Source organism: Archocentrus centrarchus, chromosome 20 (genome assembly GCF_007364275.1).
Source record: "Archocentrus centrarchus isolate MPI-CPG fArcCen1 chromosome 20, fArcCen1, whole genome shotgun sequence".
In the NCBI taxonomy this organism is placed as follows: Eukaryota; Metazoa; Chordata; class Actinopteri; order Cichliformes; family Cichlidae; genus Archocentrus; species Archocentrus centrarchus.
In genome coordinates this window covers 13,462,516-13,479,426 of record NC_044365.1, presented here as the reverse complement: position 1 = coordinate 13,479,426, position 16,911 = coordinate 13,462,516, and the positions used below count along the sequence as shown (strand labels likewise).

Genomic DNA, 16,911 nt, shown 5'->3' with positions numbered 1-16,911 from the left:
TCAGGCTAACATAATAAACACAAATCACACTCACCCACTCTAACTGTGCAATACCCACATCTCTGTGCAATATTATATTATTCATACTGAACAATATCTGTCACTCCTATATTGTGTAATATCCAATATTACAAGTGCAATATTCACCATCTTCATTATTATATGTATGCACTTATTTTATTGTTTTATATTCTATTCTACAAATACATCACAAGAACAACACACAGCTCAGTACCAATCAATGCCACACTTTGAGATTCTGATCAATCATTCACATCTAATCAAGATAACATCTTTGCGTAGTGGATTTAAAAGCTCTTTGTTGGCAGAATTATAATTTTACACTCACTATTTTACTTGGTTGTATGTTAATTTGCTGCCTGCTTCCTCAAACACTCCAATCTGAACAAAAAGGATTACAAAAGCAAATGCACACACACACACACACACACACACACACATACACAGCTGAACCACTGTCAGCATTCTGCCTGTGCTTTGAGTGTGTTCATCTGTGTGTGCTAGTCTTGACTGCAACTGGTACTAGTTCATAAGTGTTGTACATAGATTTGGAAATAGTAACCTGTGATTGATAGCCACTGTAAATATTTAGCACTGCAGCAGGTATGTGGGAGGGAGAAGCCATATTTTGTTTCTATTCCAGTTTACTCATGTTTATGGGTAGGAGCCCAGGTAAGACACCTGTCTTTTGTTTTGTAGGTCAGATTAGGCACAATTAGCACTGTTTTGTTTGTTGTTTTGGCACTGCTCACCTCTGAGGCAAATAAACTGCTGCATAATACATACCACAATAGTATTGCTGGCTTTTCTTGGGTGTGGTTGGAGTGGGGGAGCAGCGCTCCATGTTATGCCCTGTTTTCCCCTCGACCTTGAGACGTAACATTGAATATTAGTAATTTTGGGGGATTCATTGTTTTAAACTAGTGCAATGTTCAGATATGCACTTTCAGTGCTTTTATGTATACCTAAGCACTTTTATCTAAAACACACTTGGGGTGCAGGAGTCAGGGGTCAATCCACTGACCTTCTAATTGGTCTCTGCATGTCTTTTCTCACCAATCTTTCTTTTTTGCATCTATAAGAGCTTTTACACAGGTCTGCCATACTGAAAATGCACGTATAATGTGCCAGATTCATGTCTTAATTTAAATACCAAATACTGGCTTTAATAAGTACTTGCAGCATCACACAGCCTGCAGCAAAAACCAAAGAGATGCGAAATTTACGCTCGTGACTACGGTGACCAGATGTCCCTTGGCACCATCCCACATTTTAATTAGCTCTGCAGGACAGGCAGGCTTTTACACAGTGCATATGAAGGGAAGGCTATTTATTGCAGTCAGAAGTAGAGAGTTACCCCATCAAATGCCACACCCATCAGGGAAAGTTACAAGTTACCAAAAAGGTAAGCTTCTCAGATTTTGGTGAAAATGATGGAAACTACAACGCAGAAGTCTCTAAAGTCTCTCAGCCTCCTCTCTCTTTTTTTTTTATCTGCTGCGCTGCTCCCAGGCAGAGGCAGAAGAGTTTCATTATTTTATCAGTACAGTAACAGCTCCCTCATCAGGTCTTCTTGTATTGGAGCCACTAATCTGCACTGCTCTCAGCAGAATCCTTATTATTCCTGAACCAATCCCACCCACTCCCATTAGCACTTTTTTTTTTCTTTTTTTTTGTCTTTCCTGCATGAAATATGCTGGTAGCGATGGGTGAAGTTGAACTGGATTAAGCTGTGGATATTTTTATTTCCTGCTCCTCTGCAGACTTCATGACTTTAATGCTTTGCCTTGTGCGACAGTGAATAAAGACTACACAGCAAGGTACTTGGTGTTTTAACAAAACATCTTTAATCCATTTGTGTAAGCTAGGCTTACCTTACAAAATCTTTTATATATATATATATGTCTTATAAGTCATTCATGTCAGTGTCAAATAGTGTTTACTTGGGGGAACAGAACCGTCCCACAAAGAGAATATTCTTAGTGGTGTTATGCCTGATGAAGAAAAGGAAGGGGTGGTCAGCAATGAACTCAACAGGAATCGTTATAGAGGTTACTGTCATGGCCGGGGAGGAAACGGGCGAGGAAGGGCAAAAACGCAGGACTCCAGAGGTAACTTAAAAGGGCGTTTATTCAGGTAAGGGGGGAACACAAATACCAAAAAACCTCGGAAGGGAGACGGAGGGCAGGCACAGGGAACACAGGAACACAGGAACACACGGGCACACAACATCAACGACGCGACAAGGAACACATGGAAACTGAGGGCTTAAATACACACTGGGTAATCAGGGCAAGAGGAAACAGCAGGGAACAACAGGTGAGGCAAATGAAACTAATTACACAGGGGAAGCAAAGGGGAACACAAAGCACAGGAAAACACAAGACAAACATACTGGGAGGAGAAGCTCAGGAAATAAACTAAACATAAAACGCTGGGCAAACGGCCCAGGACGTGACAGTACCCCCCCCTTAAAGGCCAGCTCCCGACGGCCAAAACCAGAAAACAAAACCAGACAAGGGCGGGAGGCGGGGGACCAGGAGGGAGGGCCCGAAACAAAAACAAAGACAGGGAGCAAAACAGAAATCACAGGGCGTGAACAAAACAAATCAAACCCGTACAGGAAGAAAACAAAAACACAGGACCAGAACAAAAGGCGACGGCACAAGGCCGGAGACAGTCCAACAGGGGGCATCAAAATGAGGCAGAGCAGAGGCAACACAGTCCAAACAAGAACAAAACACGGGGACGAGAAGCAAAAAAAAAACAACCGGATGAAACAAAAAGCGACGGCACAAGGCCGGAGAGCTCCAATGTCCAAAACAGGGGGTCGAAACAAGGAACAGTCCAGGAGCTATGACAAAACAAAAAACAGCAGGGGAAAAAACAGTCCACAGTTCAGGGGAGTCAGTGGGAAATTCTAAAACAAAAAACACACAGTTCAGGAGGCCGCAGAGGCCAAGGGGCCACAAAGCAAAATCCCAACGAGGGAGGCCGACCGCGCTCCCAGCGGCGGCGGCGACGAGGACGAGAAGGAATCACTGGAGGCCGACCGCGCTCCCAGCGGCGGCGGCGACGACGACGAGGAGGAGTCACTGGAGGCCGACCGCGCTCCCAGCGGCGGCGGCGACGAGGAGGGGTCACTGGAGGCCGACCGCGCTCCCAGCGGCGGCGGCGACGAGGAGGGGTCACTGGAGGCCGACCGCGCTCCCAGCGGCGGCGGCGACGAGGAGGGGTCACTGGAGGCCGACCGCGGGGCATGCGGCGGCGGCGACGAGGAGGGGTCACTGGAGGCCGACCGCGGGGCATGCGGCGGCGGAGACGAGCGACCCCGGGCTCTGGTGGGGAACCCTCGGGCGACGTGGAGCGCTCGGACTGAGCAGAGACCCCCACCGGCTCGGACTGAGCGGGACCCCCTGGCTCGGAGCGCTCGGACTGAGCGGAGACCCCCATCGGCTCGGATTGAGCGGGACCCTCGTGCGCGGAGCGCTCGGACTGAGCGGGACCCTCTGGCGCGGAGCGCTCTGACTGAGCGGGACCCCCTGGCTCGGACTGAGCGGAGACCCCCACCGGCTCGGACTGAGCGGGACCCCCTGGCGCGGAGCGCTCGGACTGAGCGGAGACCCCCACCGGCTCGGACTGAGCGGGACCCCCTGGCTCGGAGCGCTCGGACTGAGCGGAGACCCCCAACGGCTCGGACTGAGCGGAGGCTAGAGCGGAAGCTGACTGAGGACGAGGGAGAGCGGGGCAGCAGCACTGCTGAAGGCCAAGATGCTGTAGAGGACCGGAGTGCCGGCTGGGTGGTCGTCATCCTGGGCAGCAGGGGCTGCTCAGGGGACAGTTTGGGTGTGTCAAACGACGGCTGCGTGGAAGCAGGCCGGGAGACGACTGGCTGCGTGGAAGCAGGCCGGGAGACGACTGGCTGCGTGGAAGCAGGCCGGGAGACGACTGGCTGCGTGGAAGCAGGCCGGGAGACGACTGGCTGCGTGGAAGCAGGCCGGGAGACGACTGGCTGCGTGGAAGCAGGCCGGGAGACGACTGGCTGCGTGGAAGCAGGCCGGGAGACGACTGGCTGCGTGGCCGTGGAAGCAGGCCGGGAGACGACTGGCTGCGTGGAAGCAGGCCGGGAGCCAGAGAGAGCGGGCTGTGAGCGAGAGAGAGCAGACTGCGAGGAAGCAGACTGCGAGCCAGAGAGAGCAGACTGCGTGGAAGCAGACCGAGAGCCAGGGAGATCTGGCTGCGTGGAAACAGACCGAGAGCCAGGGAGATCTGGCTGCGTGGAAACAGACCGAGAGCCAGGGAGATCTGGCTGCGTGGAAACAGACCGAGAGCCAGGGAGATCTGGCTGCGTGGAAACAGACCGAGAGCCAGGGAGATCTGGCTGCGTGGAAACAGACCGAGAGCCAGGGAGATCTGGCTGCGTGGAAACAGACCGAGAGCCAGGGAGATCTGGCTGCGTGGAAACAGACCGAGAGCCAGGGAGATCTGGCTGCGTGGAAACAGACCGAGAGCCAGGGAGATCTGGCTGCGTGGAAACAGACCGAGAGCCAGGGAGATCTGGCTGCGTGGAAACAGACCGAGAGCTAGGGAGGGCTGGCTGCATGGGAGCAGGCTGAGAGCTAGGTGACACTGGGGCCTGAGAGGGAGCTGACACTACTGGAGCTACAGAAGGAGCAGGAGCTGAGGGAACTGGGACCAAACCCGAAGGAACTAAGACAGGGGCTGAGGGAACTGACTGAGAGGGTACTGAAACAGCTGACACTGGGGACCGAGGAAGAGTTACTGGAGCTGACTGAAGGCGAGGGAGAGCGACTGGAGCTAGAGCTGACTGAGACCCTGCTGCTGCAGCTAACACAGAAAACCGATGCGAAGGCTTGGACCTGGCTGCCCCCACCCGCGGAACCGGTGCGAGTGCCGAGGTCAGCCCGTCCGTGGCTGCCCCCACCCGCGGAACAGGTGCGAGTGCCGAGGTCAGCCCGTCCGTGGCTGCCCCCACCCGCGGAACAGGTGCGAGTGCCGAGGTCAGCCCGTCCGTGTCTGCCCCCACCCGCGGAACAGGTGCGAGTGCCGAGGTCAGCCCGTCCGTGGCTGCCCCCACCCGCGGAACAGGTGCGAGTGCCGAGGTCAGCCCGTCCGTGGCTGCCCCCACCCGCGGAACAGGTGCGAGTGCCGAGGTCAGCCCGGCCGTGGCTGCCCCCACCCGCGGAACAGGTGCGAGTGCAGAGGTCAGCCCGTCCGTGGCTACCCTCACCCGCCGAACAGGTACAGGTGCAGGGGAAGCTGGAGCAGGGTGAACAGAGGGAGCTGGAGCTAACTGAGGGGTCTGGGACTGCGACTGAGGAGGAGCTGGAGCTACAGCTGACATGGAACACTGCGACTGAGGGGGAGCTGGAGCGACAGCTGACATGGAACACTGCGACTGAGGGGGAGCTGGAGCGACAGCTGACATGGAACACTGCGACTGAGGGGGAGCTGGAGCTACAGCTGACATGGAACACTGCGACTGAGGGGGAGCTGGAGCGACAGCTGACATGGAACACTGCGACTGAGGGGAGCTGGAGCGACAGCTGACATGGAACACTGCGACTGAGGGGGAGCTGGAGCTACAGCTGACATGGAACACTGCGACTGAGGGGGAGCTGGAGCTACAGCTGACATGGAACACTGCGACTGAGGGGGAGCTGGAGCTACAGCTGACTTGGAACACTGCGACTGAGGGGGAGCTGGAGCTACAGCTGACTGGGAAGACTGCGACTGAGCAGGCGCTACAGCTGACTGAGGCGAGAGTGGCTGGGGAGGAGCACGGCGACGCCGGGAGCGCTGCTTCCTTCGCGTTCTGTTGGAGTGGGAAGCACGATTTTCAGCATCCAGGATGTCCACCAGCAGAGGTGAATCAATAATCTCCACATCATCTGGCAGCCAAGAGAGGTCTGGGGAGGCGGTGGGCTGTGGGTGAAAGGATGAAAATGACGAGGTGGGAGAGGTGAGTTGAAGGGATGACGGCGGATCCGGAAAGCGAGGCCGCGCCTGTGGTGCTGAGCTGCAGTGGTGCAGAGGAGACGACGGAGGTGAGATGACCGGCTGCAGGAGAGGTGAATTAGTGATGGCTTGGAGGAAAAAGGTTGTGTCCTTGCCCTGGACAGGGCGACCAATATTATACAGTTTAGCTTGTAAGTTTTTCCGGAGCATGATTATGGAATGGGCAAGGGAGGCAGTGTCAGGATGGGTGAGGAGCCAAGTGGAGGAAGAAAAAAGTCTGCAGCAGAAAATTGCCTGAATAATCTGACGGGGTTCATCAGTGGCATGAATGATGTTCATGGAGAGATCTATGAGCTCCAAAATCACTTCCTCTTGCTCGGAGGGGCTCCTGGTATCCGCGGGGTCCATAGTCTGGTCGCGTCGTTCTGTCATGGCCGGGGAGGAAACGGGCGAGGAAGGGCAAAAACGCAGGACTCCAGAGGTAACTTAAAAGGGCGTTTATTCAGGTAAGGGGGGGAACACAAATACCAAAAAACCTCGGAAGGGAGACGGAGGGCAGGCACAGGGAACACAGGAACACAGGAACACACGGGCACACAACATCAACGACGCGACAAGGAACACATGGAAACTGAGGGCTTAAATACACACTGGGTAATCAGGGCAAGAGGAAACAGCAGGGAACAACAGGTGAGGCAAATGAAACTAATTACACAGGGGAAGCAAAGCTGAACACAAAGCACAGGAAAACCAGACTGTCAAAATAAACAGGAAGTGACAAACCAAGGAACATACTGACTAAACACGGGGAACAGGCACAGACTCAGGACAGAGACGCAGACATATCACAACACTAGGAAACACAAGACAAACATACTGGGAGGAGAAGCTCAGGAAATAAACTAAACACAAAACGCTGGGCAAACGGCCCAGGACGTGACAGTTACCCCTATGGCAATCCCAGTGGCAGCAGCAGCCTCAGTTCCTTCTTCATTTACATCCACAAAAGCCTTGTGGACAACTTTGGACACGATCAGATCATTTGCTGGAGACATTCCTATTAGATGAAGAAAAAGAGAAATCAGTCATCTTGTTTGTTTTAACACAGATGATGCTTTACTGTTTGTGTGCTCAGTTGCACTGGGCTCTTAACATAACCGTGCAGGTGATTCTGTCTCATTGGTGCGATATGTCTCACCAGAGAAGTTACTCTTGCTGCTATCAAACGTGTCCTCCATTCCCATGCTTTTCAGGAGCTTTTTCAAGTCGTATTTCTCCTCCATCTTGAATCGAGGGAGCTGCACTTCAACTTCAGTTTGCCTCATCTTATCTGGATGCGTCCAGTCCACGAAGTTCTGATAGGTCAGCAGCTTCTGCAGCTGTGTGGACACAGTGTCACGAACTTGTCTGCTTATAATTGGACATTTACTGTATTTTAAGTGCATCTTACTTTTTGCAGGCCTGTTGTATCGTCCTCGATGTCATCAGGCAGGAATATGAGCATGCTGAGGTCGTTTCCTTTATAGGGCATCTCTAGAATCTGCCCAAAAACATTGTGTTTTCATTTGCACTATATTAAAATGATATTTCTTCCTAATCCAGAACAAGTGGTTTTTGGTAAAAGAAAATCATCTGAAAAGTCTCGTTCCTCGGATCACGCTGGTGAAATACTGTTAATGTGTTTCATTGAAATCTGTTGGAAATAATGAATGTTACCTTGCAGCTGGCCTCAGGAATGGATGCAAATGCAAATTTACTTGTCTGGTGCATCATCTTCACTGGCTTAGTGACTTTCTAAAGACAAGAGGAGACAGAATAAATGCTTTCCTTGTTTAGTCAGACATTTTCTCAAAATCCACAATCCCTTTGATATTTGTTTCATGATTTTAGTCTAACCAGCAGATAGTTTTGTATAACTGAGAGCGCCTCTACCCACTAAACTGCTTTCACAGAAGCAGCTCAGACCAGCCTACAGGTTATCAGAAATGTTGTGTTTACTAAGGAAAAAAGATGGAAACATTGTACCTTGTCCTCAAACCTAAATGAAGACTCCATCTATATTTCAGTTTCTCCGCCTTTGCTGGAAAGAGCTAGAAAGAGATCAAGCTAAAAGCATGACACCTCAGAGCTCCAGCCTTTACTTTCCATCCAGCAAAATCAGCAGCTCTGCTGTATTGCTATAAACTTCAGGGTGACTGAGTGAAGTATAATTGCACCATCCCGTGCACCTTTCTTCATTGTTACCTTGTTCAATCGAAACTGCACATCAACAGTCCTCTCCTTCTCAAACTGCTTGTTCCATTTGCCTTTGAAGTAAATGGCGCTCACGAGAACCATCTTCGTCAGGCCATTCACTGCGTCCTGATCGAGCAAGTTCTTGATCTTCTCTGGTGAAGAGAATTTATTAAAACCATGAGATTAACTTCATTTTATTGTAAAAAGGAAAATATTATGACCTCTGTAACAGGGAACTGAGTATTGATTTTAAAATAATGTCTTCTCTTCAACTGGGATCAAGAACTAGTTTGTCTGATTTCCAGCAGGTGGCACCATAGTGCTGTAACCCTCATGGAAAGTGTCCTATGAACACTGAATTGTTCATACTCTTACATGTCCTGCTACACTTAAGATAATATAAAGCTAAAGTGTCAACAGCAGCTAATTCCATACAGATCTGAAAAATAAAAACCTGTTAAAGACATGTAGTCAAAGTAGAAATATACCAACACCTGTCCTGATAGAGGATCACACTGTCACTGAATCTTATAAGAAGCTGGTCTGCTGTTTACAGCATCATACTGCTGTGATGGTTTTATTAATAGCAGGAAACTGGCTGGACTTGCATTAACTGCATTTAACTGAACAGTAAAGCCCTGCAGTGATGCTGCTCGATGCTGAATAGACTTACAGTGGAGATCATTTTAAAGTGATCTAAGGCCACTGAAATGAAGATTGTTTTATCCATAGAAGCACACTGTGAAAGGCAGACTCTTATTTTTGCCTGATGTATACATTTTTATCCTCCAAATTATCATTTATCATCCAAAGTAACTTTATCACTGATATCTTTTCTACAGGCAGCTGAAAGGTCAGAAGTGCTGCGTCATCCTCATAATTCCCAAAAAGGTGTCTTCCTTTTTAACAACCCTACAGCCTCAAAGTACACTTGCTGTTTTACCAGGTTACAAGAGATTATTATTATTACCCAGTCCTAACACTAATACTGGTTTCCAGTTTATAGACAAACAGGCTTTACAGTTGCAGTTCTGCAGAAAAGAAGACGCGTTCAGAAAAAATGTGAATTTTCTTTTTTTATGCTTATTTGTTGAATGCTTAATATATATACAATTGGTGGACAGAGAAGGGTTTCTGTGAGGCTGATGACTGAGCCTCCATGCTGCCCGTAAAGGGAGCGAGAAGAGAAGTGAAGAGAGAAAGAAAGAGGAAAGGGAGAGGGATCAGAGAGGGAGAGAGAAGAAGGAAAGGAGGAGTGAAGGTGGAGGTGGAGGGAGGATCACGGTGGAAACTACTGTCCTCCAGCCTGAGCAGAGCCACCAGCAGCTTCTTCCACACTTCTGTCACGTGAATGTTTCTTATGTCTGGTGAACCAGCGCCAGCCACCTCCTTTCTTCTTGTCTGCTTCTTCTTCCTGATCCACTTTTTCTTTAGCTTTCATGGCTTTTTTCTCGGCCTCTGCATCGCCTGACTTGGACCAGAAGAATTTGGAGCGTTTTTTCTTTTTCTTTTGTTGCTCCTCGAGCTCCCTGTTCTTCTCCTCCAAATTTGCCACTTCAAGCACAAATTTGACATTTTCCTCCTCAATGTTTTTACATTTCTCCTGAATTTGTCGAACTCTTCAACCACTGCCTGGAATTTTTCTTCAAGCTTGCTGTATTTCTGCCTGTTTTCTTTGGTCTCCTCCTGCAGTGCTGCTTTTCTTCTCTCCAGTCCCTTATGCTCTGTTTCAAGTTGCCTATTTTTCCTCCCATTCCATGTTTTTCTCCTGGATTTCTGCATGTTTGGCCTCCAGTTCTTGGTGCTTCCTCACCAGTTCCTCATATCCTCCACTTCTTGCCTCTGCTTGATTTCTTGATTTCTTTTCTCCCCTTCTTGCTTCTGCTGGCGCTTCACAAAATTTTGCTTTAGCATTTCATGCATTTCTTCCGCATCTTTCTTACACACAAATTCCTTGTCCATCTTTGCTGGATTTCTTTTCTCCCATTCTTGCTTCTGCTGGCGCTTCACAAAATTTTGCTTTAGCATTTCATGCATTTTTTCCGCATATTTCTTAATCACAAATTCCTTGTCCATCTTTGCTGGACTTCTGCTTTGGACGAGAGCCTCTTTCAGTTTTGCTATGTCCCATGTCTCTTCCACATTCACGTTTTGTTCCTTCATACTTTTGCTTTCCTCTTCCAGCTTTTTGTTCCCTTCCTGAAGTTGCTTCATTTTTTTTGTGACTGAGTCAACTTCATTTAAGTGGACCAATTCTCTCCTTTCTGCTAGGAGCCCATAGATGCGTCCTTTCAGCTTGTGAGTGCTCTCTCGGAGGGTTGCGGTTTTCCGTCCGGAGGCGGTCAATTTCATTAAGCGGAGGACGCTGTTCTCGTGTGCTCCACTGAGGAGGAGCCTCACCATTTCTTGGAAAGCTGGTTCCTCTGGACATGGCAGCAATCTGAGGCTCTGTCTTGTCGAAAATGTAATCGCAAACCAATGTACGGCGTTATTGCAGTCAACTGTTTTTATTTTGTTAGGCACAAACCCCGGAAGTAGGACCTGTCAGAAATCGTTTTGGCTGAATACACTTTCAAACTGGAAACTCACGCTGAGTGTCTGTGTTTACTGAATGCTGCGTCCTAACGCCCGAGTTTAGTGAAAACGTGTCAGATACAAAGTTACTACTACAGCTCCAACCTTAACTGCCTTTGATAGGGCGCCACAGAACGTTCGAATCTTTTTTTACACAAAGTAGTTTAAATGGTGCGTTCCATTGCTACCACTTGACATTAATGATTAAAATGTATTCATTCACAGTATTTGCATGGCGGAAGTACCAATAACGTTTCAGTAGATCAGTGTCTATTGCTGTGTCTTAATTAATTTAATTTTTTTTTTAAATGACTGAAAATAAATATGCGTTTTCAAATTCCTAAAAGCTGCAGATGTTATATCTACATGTCAGGATCTGGTTATTGTAGACAGGATTACAGTAACAGTGTCACAACATTGGTAACAGAAAAACATTAGAAATACATAGGCTGGTCTGATGCCTGCACCCTAACATACGTGGAGTATTTAACATTTATAATGATCAGAGAAAGTTACGTTATTTTTGGTGCCTCTCACTTTCCCCAGAATATCATCGTGAACGTATGAATGAGACGCATTAACTTAAAGAACTTTGTAGAAAGGCGCTTTTTGTTTTTTTTGTTTTTTTAATTTTATTTGATCTCCATTAGCTGTAACAATTACAGCTACTCTTCCTGGAGTCAGTCAAACATAGTGCTCCTAAAACAATGTCTTTACAAGCCGTCACCACACCACCAACACAGTGACATAATTTACCAAAAAAAATAAATAAAATAAAATAAATAAATAAATGAAGTTCGGTCCATTTACTTGTGTTAGTTTACAGCGCAGATCTGGCGGACGCGCTGACGTCCCGCTCAATACGGAGTAAAATCCTCGATCCACTGGATTAAAATAGAGGATGCTCGTTGCCACGGTGAATCCTTGTATCGGAGCTCCATTGATGATGGCTTTCTTTCCTTATATCGCGCACGCGCATACTCGGAGTTGATTGAACTGACTTTAATCAGCGATTCTGGAACGGGAAACTCAGTTATCGATTTCAGAGTTGATCAACTCAGAGTTTATTTTCAACTCAGAATTTGCTGAACATGCTTCCTGGAATAGGGCCCAGATGTGTTGTGTTCAGTCGCACGCAGCATGCTTATTCGGGCTGCGTCATCCTCATATTTCCCAAAAGGGTGTCTTCCTTTTTAAGTTAGATGGATACAGATAAAACTAGTTTGCAATCAGCGACATCAATGTGAACCAGATGTCTGGGACAATGTAAGAAAAAGGGCAGCCTAACTATAGGTACTGTCTCCTAGAAATTATGTGTACATATTTATAAATGATTTCCCAAAATACATTATGGCAACACACGGCCTTGATTATGTTCAGGGGTTTACTGAAGAATGAAGTGCTGAAGTTAAGGTTTTATGAAGAGGGCTTGGATTCAGTTGCTGATCTCATGAGTCCATTAGCTTACCTTTTGTCTGCTTCTCCACCCAGCTGTTAATGTGGACCCTGGCCTTCTCTGGATTGCCTTTAAAGTCCACAGACTCGAGCTCAGCCTTGTAGTACTTTTTGGTGTTATTTAAAAATTCCTGTAATTGTAAAACTAAGTCACTTTAAACAGAATCAAAAGCTAGAGAAGCTACATTTCAATCAAGTTAAGCTCAGTATGTCATTGTGTTATCATATTTCCAGTACTTTGGATACAGCTGAAGTTTGAACTAACCAATCAAGCACAAGATTTTAGCGAAAAGCTCAACTGCCAATTAAATTAACCAGCAAGGAAAAATACACAGTTTGTGAGTAGGGAAGCTTTGACTAAATAAGGAGGTGACAGCTTCTCCAAGAAGGTCTATTAGTTTGTTTAAGTGCAACTTTGTATGGTTTATATTGGCATGTATGTGATATACATTTGGTGTTTTAATTAAAAAAAAGATTTCTTAATTAAATTGGTGTTAATGTGCTAAATTTTGTAAGTCATGATCCAGCCAGCAGGGAGTAACAGTTTGGGCTTAAGAAATATTTGGGAGATATTTATCTACATACCTAATAACAGGGCTGCAGTGACTCACTGCAGCAATTAATCAGTTAAGTCTGGTTAACAACAAGTTTCCTCACACACACCTTGACAAACTCATAGGACTGTTACACGTAAAGTCTGTTGGCAAGACTGAGGGAATACGGAGCATCAGCCTTATTCAGCTCAGTTAGTAGTTTGGCAAACGCGGCGTGAACATCATCCTCACCAGCCTCAGGTTTCAGACACTGTGAGCAGTCAGAGAAAACCTACATGTTACAAAGCCACATCGAGCAAAAGACAGATGAATAACAACTATGTATATATTAATATACTGGCTTACAATTACCCATCATCTCAATATTCTATTTAATTTTAAGTAAAACATTAGAACATGCAGCATGCGATGCTTTTGTGATGGTGTAGACACTGAGTTTTCCACCTGTTGCATAAATCTGCTTTTTTCTGCAAATTCATTTGCAGCCAGGTGTTGGAAATTAATGAGCAAAGTGGTGGGAAAATTAGATGTGAGATACTTGGAGCAAAAAACCTTTCCCTGCCCTGCCGTTAGTCATCCATACTGGTAGGCTTTGTTACCACCTTGCGCAGATAGCTTGGCAGTCTGGTTTGCTGCTGTGTCTGCGTCTGCATTTGCGTCCGCGTCTGCATCGGCGTCTGGATCGGCGTCACCATCGATGACTGCATCTCTTGCTGTGTTTCTTTTGGCTTTGGTTCTCCTACCTCAGAGAAGCGAGGACATGTGAGAGAGGAGTTTTTCTTTCAGTTAAACAAAGGGATCACAGCTGGTGTTTTCATGGTTTGCTTGTGTGATTGTGTTACTAGTGTTTAGCTGGACAGGAATTTGTTTTGAACAGATACCTTGTGGTGACCTGCCTCTCTTTTGGAAATATACATAACAAAAACGTATTAAATATTAGGTAAATTTGGAGGGGCATTGGCATAATATGTTGTACAAAAGCACTGCAGATCTGCTGTCTGGTAACTAGTGAACTGACAATTCTCAGCAGCCTGGGAGGCATGCATGGACACGCTCTTCTTGCAGCGGAAGACTCTGAGGCAGATCCATAAGTATTTGGACATTGACAGTTAATTTTGCCTCTGTGCACCACCACAGTGCAGTCTTTCAGCTTTAATTCTGGTGACTGAATTGGCCATTGAGGGAAATGTTTAATTTCTTTCCCTGAGAACCTCTTGGGTTTCTTTTGCAGGATGCTGTGAAGCGCTGTCCAAACTATTCTGCAGTAATTAGCTGACTAAAAGTAGCCCCATATATTATATATATATATATATATATATATATAATATATATATATATATATATATATAGTATATATATTTACAGTTTACATATACATATCTTTATATTTAATTCAGTATCTGTAACAAAGCAATTTCCCCTCTAATTATAATTCAACACCTGGTTATGAATGTGAGCCAAACCAGCCTTTATAAACAAATCATAATGACTCCAAATGCGGTTGATTGGAATTCTGTAATTCCATTCCTGTACTTACCATCTGCAGTTTCTTGGCTTGCACAGAACAATGTTGTAACAATTTTATTAGTATCCAGTTCACTGCTGCAGTAAATAGCACCACCATGCAGTGCAAGTAGACCTTTACAAGTAAAACATCATCATCCTTCCATTCAATTCTGGAGCCTATGAGCCTATAATGGCCTATAAACTATTAAAGAGGAATATATGGGTTTAAAAATATTTTCTGTATGTGGAATACTATATTAAACTATTACAAGTTTAATTTAGTTCACCCATAACATTGAGCCATATAATCAATATAAATACATGTTTTATTTGTTTATCAAATGTTAATAATGCAAAGTCTAATCTGACAAGTGGGGTGGAACTATAGAGAACACTTACTGTGGTAAAAACTACAATATGGTCTTTAAAATGGGAAGTAAAGTACTGTTAGAGTACAAGACGGAGACCAAATGCAGTCATAAAGCGGTCTCGAGACCAAGACCCATCTCGAGTACTACAACACTATTAAAATGTGAAGTAAATTAGAGTAGGGTAAAGAAAACTGTCACTTTCCATCTCTTAAATTTACCAGTTTAAGACGGGAACATTTCACTCCTTTCTGGCTTTGCTGCTTTAATATTTTTTTTTCAAGAAAAGTTTATAAAAGTTTAAGACCCTATTATAGTTTAACTTAGGTCATTCTTGATAACTGTCCAGATCAACTTGTATTTAAGTCAAGAATACTTGAGTGTCATTAAATTAAATAAGAGAAAAACCTTTCTGTTCTTGTACGTCTAATTCCAGCAGCTAATCGGAGGCTTGTCCAGACTGAGATTCAAACCCATAATCTCCTGTTTTATGCCATCTTTCACAGTGCAGTGGAATTATTCCTTCTCCTGGATCTCAGCCAACAGAAGCACTCCCTACTACTTTCGTGGACACTGGGAAACCAAGTGAGTAATGATTGCCTACACAGACACTTTCTCCTGTCACACCCACTCTGCCTGTTAGGTTAGAATTTTCCATCGGAAACTGTGCCCAAACCTTCCTGTCATCTCTAATACAAATTTATTAAAATATTGAGATCTATTATATGCCATTTAATATAAATTAATCTGCTTTTAATCTCCTTGAAATTTTTCATACATCATCAAGAATTTCAGTGTACTGTGCACTCAGTAACCTGGACACCTGAAACAACACCCTCTTCTTTTCATCCAGTACTTAAACAAAATTCCAGCACAATGATGAACCAGATTTACAGATTTCCCATTATATTTGAAAGCATGCCTGTACAGACACTGTGGTCCAAATGGGTGTGTCAGCATGAGAATAGATTTCACAACATGTGCATACGCTACCTCTGACATCTGTGTGGCCGTGTTGCCCTGCGCCCCCAGCATCACCATAGCCAGGGCTGAAGAGATGCTGATCGGGGAGAAGAAGATATTTGCAGTGTTGTCCTCCTCACTCAGCTTTTTCTGCATAGCCAGACAGAAGGTGGTGCAAGCCTTGGATAAAGGGACTGATGATGCCATTGTGTCTGAAAAAGAAAAGAAAGATGATTAAACTGAAATTACTTGAAAGTTAAAGCTGGCAGAAATGTATTTCTTCCATCCCAAATGTAGGTGCAGATATGGAAGATCAGAAGATAAGAGTGATTCTGATAAGCAGCTAAATACAGATTTTTTCACACTCAAGTAAAATCACACTAGAAAAATACAGTATTTTACAGACATACTGCATGCCCTTGTAAAATTTTACCAGAATATGTAAGCACTCAAATTTCCACTGCTAGTTTTTACTTTTCCAACATGCCAGTGTTCCCCTTTCCTGCAATATCTACAGCCACGGTCAAAGGATTTGTAAGTGGCACAAATTTTGTTGCTCATACACTTTATCACTTCAGCTCCTTATTTAGATTATTTTGTACATGTATTTATGATCCATCCATCCATCCATCCATCCATTCACTTCCGCTTATCCTGTTCAGGTTTGCGGGGGGGCTGGAGCCTATCCCAGCTGACACAGGGCGAGAGGCAGGTCGCCAGCCTGTCGCAGGACCAACACAGAGAGACAGACAACATCCACACATTCACGTTCATACCTATGGGCAATTTAGAGTTTCCAATTAACCTAACCCCAGAAGTGCATGTCTTTGGACTGGGGAGGAAACCGGAGTACCCGGAGAAAAACCACACAGACACGGGGAGAACATGCAAACTCCACACAGAGAGGGAGGGATTCCACCTGGGCCAAGGTGGAATCGAACCCAGGCCTTCCTGGGCCAAATCCTGACTGATGGTGATCTCGCCTTGTCAGCGCTCCAAGTCAATCACAGTTTGTGAGCCTCTGCTTGTCCACTCTTTTTAAAGATTGACCTACTAAAAATGTCCCCAAAGACCAACAATCCAGGAGCAATTTTGTGGCACAAAAGGCAAAGTGATAACTAAGTGATCTGGAGATCATCAAATTAACTGTTTTAGGAAACTCTCTTAATCCAATTTAGAATCTATGGTCAATCCTTAGAAAGAGGGAACTTGGAGCACTGATAAGGTGTGAGTGGATCACCATCAGTCAGGATCTG

The 16,911-nt window shown here is 45.8% G+C and overlaps 1 pseudogene; it reads right to left on the bottom strand.

The window, feature by feature from the left end:
• Window positions 1-1,960: 1,960 nt before the first annotated feature.
• LOC115799253 (leukocyte elastase inhibitor-like) lies at window positions 1,961-15,863 on the bottom strand (annotated as a pseudogene).
• Between the last annotated feature and the right edge of the window lie 1,048 nt (window positions 15,864-16,911).